The sequence below is a fragment of the Lygodium microphyllum genome, chromosome 6 (genome assembly GCF_053477565.2).
Source record: "Lygodium microphyllum isolate KBCC chromosome 6, Lygodium_microphyllum_v1.1.10, whole genome shotgun sequence".
Lineage (NCBI taxonomy): Eukaryota > Viridiplantae > Streptophyta > Polypodiopsida > Schizaeales > Lygodiaceae > Lygodium > Lygodium microphyllum.
Genome location: NC_141140.1, coordinates 132,920,066 through 132,925,926, shown reverse-complemented (window position 1 = coordinate 132,925,926; position 5,861 = coordinate 132,920,066). Strand labels below are relative to the sequence as shown.

The following is a 5,861-nucleotide window of genomic DNA, read 5'->3' as shown; positions in this document are numbered from 1 at the left end:
TTGATGCAATGCCCGATGATGATGATTTGGTGTCGTCTACCTTGGGTGGACTTAACAATGAAAAGGCTTGGAAGTCTTTTGTAACTTCCGTATATGTCAGAAAGCCATTTCTAGATTTCGATAAGTTGGTCTCCCTTATGATCACTGAAGAGATCAACATGCAGAGTGAGACATCTGAAAGAAGTGGTGAACAGGTCCAAGCTTTCTACTCCAATTCAGGAAGGGGACATGGCAGGTTCTCTTCAAGAGGCCATGGTAGTGACAACTAGCAAAACAGATTGAATTAGCAATTTGGCGATATGCAGGTTTTAGGAGGTCGTGGTAACTTTAGAGGCAGGGGGAGCTTTAGAGGAAGAGGTGGATGGCAGAACAGAGGTTCTAACAACTCTGGTATTGTGTGTCACTACTGTGGCAAAACAGGTCGTATTGCAGCCCAATGTTATGCTAAGAAAGATGATATTCGCAGTGGTAAGTTGCAGCAAGGAAACTATGCATCGTCTTCACGACAGAATGAAGACAAAAATGAACATCTGTTTGTTATGCATCATATGCTGAATGCTATTACAGGAAAGAGAACACATGATGATGTTTGGTATGTTGATTCAGGTACATCCAATCATATGACCAGCCATGCAGAATGGTTTGGAGAGATGCAGGATTTGCAAAATGCAGGTTATGTGCAGATGGGTGATGATTCATGCCACCCAATTTCACACATTGGAAAAGTTTCCTTGTCCTTGCATGATGGTAAGACAAAGAGTCTTTCAGATGTATTACATATGCCATCTATTACAAAGAACTTGGTGTCAGTCGGTCAAATGGTAGAGCAAGGGCTATAAGTCAGATTTAATACAAAGGGCTGCTTTGTAGAAGACTTCAATGACAAGTGCAGGTTGGTAGCAAAGGGAAGTAGAGTTGGACATATGTTTACTCTAGATGCTAGAATTCCTACTATGAATGCTGCTTTGTATGCTAAAGAAAAAGGTGTTGTTACAGATATTGAAATTTGGCACAAATGCATTGGACATGCAAATGTACAAAGGCTGAAATTAATGCAGTCCAAAGGGTTACAGGTTTGCCTACATTTAGAGTTGCATAATTTCATAAGGTGTGCGAAGCATGTCAGTTTGGTAAGCAGGCAAGACAACCCTTTTCACATGACAGAGATGTAAGCAGAAATATCCTTGATGTTGTGCATACAGACATTTGGGGGCCTACACAAAATGTATCTCTTGGAGGCAGTTCATACTTTGTCATATTCATTGATGATTGTTCTAGAAAGCTGTGGGTATATTTTATGAAGGAAAAGAGTGAAGCGTTTGAGCACTTTAGAACTTTCAAGGCTGCAGTTGAAAGAGAAACAAGATTGAAAGTAAAGTGCTTGAGGTCAGATGGAGGGGGAGAGTACCTCTCGAATGAGTTCAGTGACTTTCTGAGGTCTCATGGGATAAAGAGACAGTTCACATGTAGGTATACCCCACAGCAAAATGGAGTTGCAGAAAGGAAAAACATGCATATTACAGAAGTTGCACACGCCTTGATGGCTGAAAAGAATATGCCTAAGCATTTTTGGTTTGAGGCTGTCATACTGTTTTTTATATTATGAACAGAACTCCCACAGCTACAGTTCATGGTATGACTCTTGAAGAATGCTTTACTGGCAAGAAGCTTGATGTATCGCACTTGAAGGTATTTGGCTGTGTTGCATACGTTCATGTGCCAGATGAGCTACGGAAGAAGCTTGATCCAAAGGTAGAAAAATGTGTTTTTATTGGATACTCTTTAGAGCAGAAAGGGTATCGCTGTTATAACCCTGTCACATATAAGTTCAGAGTAAGCATGGATGTCATCTTTGATGAAATGAGCAATTGGTATGCATCTAGTGGTGATGCATTGGATAATAATGATGATCATGACACTCATGTGCAGGCTGAAAAGCAAGAATCACGGACTCTTAGTGGACCAGAGACATCATCTAGTAGTCCTTGGTCTGGGAGACTAAGGAGTACCTCTACATCTTCAGGTGCATCTAGTAGCACTACAAGTAAAGACAAAGGAAAGAATAAAGTGTCAGATGACATTGATCCAGTTCTTGATGGAGACTCCAGTGGCTCAGAGAGCTTGGATGATGAGCTTGGTATTCCTTCTGTCAGAACACTAGGTGTACAGAGAGCTCATAGTAATGTAAAGGCTCCATTGAGTGATCCGGTGGTACACAGATCTAGCAGGGTTAGATACCCTATTAAAAGATTTATTTTTGAAGGTTATGCAGCTCACCATTATGCTTATATGGTGAAACTAGCTGAGGATGTTGAGCCCACATGTTTTGAGGAGGCTGTTGGTCATGCTCATTGGGATGCAACAATGGATGAGGAGATGGCTGCATTAGAGGCCAACAAGACTTGGGATCTAGTATCATTGCCAAAGGGCAAGAAAGCTATTGGATGTAAGTGGGTTTATAAGATTAAGCACAATGCAGATGGTTCTATTAGTAGGTACAAAGCTAGGCTGGTTGCAAAAGGCTATGCCTAGACATATGGCATAGATTATGATGAAACCTTCAGTCCAGTTGCTAGGATGGCAACTGTCAGATGTGTGATTGCTTTGGCAGTAGCCAAAGGTTGGAGGTTGCAGCAAATGGATGTGAAGAATACCTTCTTGCATGGTGATTTGCAGGAAGAAGTGTATATGGATCAGCCAGCAGGTTATGAAGATTTAGAGCATCCCACGTATGTGTGCATGTTGAAGAAGGCGCTCTATGGGCTCAAGCAAGCACCTAGAGCGTGGTCTCACAAGATCAGAGAGTATCTTGTCAATATTGGCTTTTATGTTTCTGATGCTGATCACTCACTTTATGTGAGAAAGGGAGATGCAGGTTTGGCCATCATATTCATCTATGTGAATGACTTGATTATTACAGGTGATAGTGATAGTGGGATTGCTGAAGTCAAGGATTTTTGAAGAAGAAGTTTGAGATGAAGGATTTAGGTGAGCTAAGGTACTTCCTTGGCATTGAGGTGATTAGATGTGATGATGGTATATGGCTGTCCCAAAGACAATATGGCTTGGATATGTTGTCCAAGTATGGTATGACAGCATGCAAACCACTTTCAGTCCCGTTGGAGCAAAATGTAAAGTTGAGTGCTGATGTTGGGGATGAGATAGAAGACCCTACTATGTTCAGGAGAATAGTGGGGATTTTGATCTACATGATCATTACAAGGCCAGACTTGAGCTACGATGTTGGTCTTGTGAGTCATTTTATGCAAGTACCTAGAAAGCCACATTTGGATGCAGTCAAACGCATATTGAGATATGTAAAGTCCACATTACATTATGGACTTTTCTATGAGGTAGGTACAGATGTATATGTGTTTGGATACACAGATGTAGATTGGGCTGGTAGTATGTCTGATAGAAGATCTACCAGCAGATACATGTTCTCTCTTGGTAGTGCAACAGTTGCTTGGAGCAGCAAAAAGCAACCTACAGTTGCTTTGTCGAGTACAGAGGCTGAGTATAGAGGTGCTGCTGTTGCAACATGTGAGGTAGTATGGCTGCAAAAGTTATTGGCTGATTTAGATGTGCAGGTGGAAGGTCCAGTTGTCATTCATTGTGACAACATGAGCAGTATACAGTTGGCTAGGAACCCTGTGTTTCATGCCATGACAAAACATATTGAGGTACACTACCACTTTGTGAGAGAGAAAGTACTGGCAGGTGAGATTGACTGGAGCCCCGAGAGGAACACCAAGGAAAAGGGAATTCTCTTGCAAGAAAATCTATCTTGTAACATCAACAAGCTTGTTTATCATATTTCATATTATCACAATGAAGAAAAGAACACCAGGCACAACAAATCTTCATGCAGCATCATGTAAATCTCCCACGGTTTTTAATAGAATCAACCATATTCTTCAACATCCTCACAAAATCCATCAATAGAACAAAGAAATCAAAGAAGTACACCATCTTGAATGGAAATTCATCACATAGTATTCATCTTCAATATCTTCATAGTCTTCTCTCTCAATCTCTCATATACAATCACTCTGTTTCAGCAGAATTGGCTATCTCTGACTCTCTCTCACACACTCCATCAATAATACATCATATCCTCACTACAATCTCTCAAAATCACTCTCAATAATCACTCTTAGGTCGTGGATACCCCTCCCAAGAGGTATGTCTGATATGAAGGGTCACCAAAGCCACTACAGTGTCTCTTCACAGCTCACTACTGTCACTTCACTCTAGTCTTCTCTTGAGTCTTTAGCAGCTACTTCTTCCACTTCTTTCAGCTCTTTTGAACTTGTATTCACCTCTTTCCAAGGCTAGAAAACTTTCCCCAAAATCATACATACATTCCACAGAACACTTACAGAACATACAGAACAGTACCAGAACAGTACCAGAACAGAGACAGTACAGAACAGAACAGAAACAGAAGCTCTACAGAAGACCTACAGAAGGTTACAGAAGATTATCAAAACCTCATAACTCACTCTCAAACCATTCAAAACTCTCACAAACCATTCACTAAGCTTTCACAATATCTCATTCTTCATCAATCAATACTCCATCCCTCCTTACAGAAGACAATCAGATCAAAACAGACCAAAACAGAACAAAACAGAAGGTATACAGAACCATTCAGAACCTATCAGAACATCACAGAACCATCAACAAACATCATGAACTTCCAAAACACAATCAATATCATCCAAAACACTCTCAATCCACTTCCAAATCAACCAATCATCCCATAAAATCAACCATTCAACTCTCAAAAACAACAAAAATCATCTAAAAAACAAGTCATTTCAACACTCAACATATCCCCACACTTAATAAGGAAGCGTCCTCGCGACCCAGGAAAAAGGGAATACAAGTTCAGGGAAAAGCTCAACTTTGATCTTCAATATCTTTTCAAAAAGAATCCATCCACCACGACCCCGACTTATAACCTGTGTCTGATATAAAAATACAAAGAAAGGAAAACTCTTTTGAAATTAACACCTCTTATCAAACTAAAAATCACAACAAATTTGTAAAGGATATAAGAGTTTGCTTCTTCTTCTTCAGCATCTGCTTCAATTCTCCAACCACGACCCCATCTCGACAAATCTCCAAAACATAGCTCGTACACGAAATCCAATAGGACACCACCACGTTCGTTTGACATACATGAACTCACAACACAAACACTAATACACAACACAACCATCTGAATGACTTCTTCAAAAAGAAGAGTTTGGCATTAAAAAGCTTGCACCATACATTGGAAAGGCATCAATGAAGATGATCCCTCTTAAAAGATTGATGTTGTCGGAATTGATCCATAGATAAGGATTCATCTACAAAGTTTTTAGGAGGATTTTGAAAAAATTGGAGACAACACATCCTTTCCAATAGGACCAGGTATCTGCTAGGTAAACAGAGGGCATGAAAATACAGTATCTCCAGCTGTTGGGAATCAATGCTAACATTGACATTCATACACAACTTTGGGATAGGCTTTGAATCAGTATGAGAGTGCCTATGCATATACGCCAGGTACCAAGCAAAGTGAGCAGTTAATCTCACTGAGGGATCTGCAGACTGTGAATATTGTTGGGCAAAATGAACATAGTTTTGATAAGCTTGACTTGAAGCTGTCCATTCCCCTGGAATTACTGGCCAATTAATCTGTGGTCCTGTAAGGCAATCATCCGAACTCCATCCCCTTCTTCTGGAAATCTGAGTATCAAAACCGTCACAGTCACTAACCAACTGAGGTGGTTGAGATATGGAAGTGTTAGGAGAGGGTAATGAAATAAGGGAAAGTGGATGTAAGGAAGGATAGGAAAAATCATAAAAGG

At 40.3% G+C, this 5,861-nt stretch overlaps 1 non-coding gene across 1 annotated transcript; it reads right to left on the bottom strand.

The window, feature by feature from the left end:
* Positions 1-4,888: 4,888 nt before the first annotated feature.
* On the bottom strand, positions 4,889-4,956 carry LOC148035151 (small nucleolar RNA SNORD36). The gene has a single exon (XR_015691242.1). It is a non-coding gene; the product is annotated as a small nucleolar RNA SNORD36 (small nucleolar RNA).
* Positions 4,957-5,861: the final 905 nt, after the last annotated feature.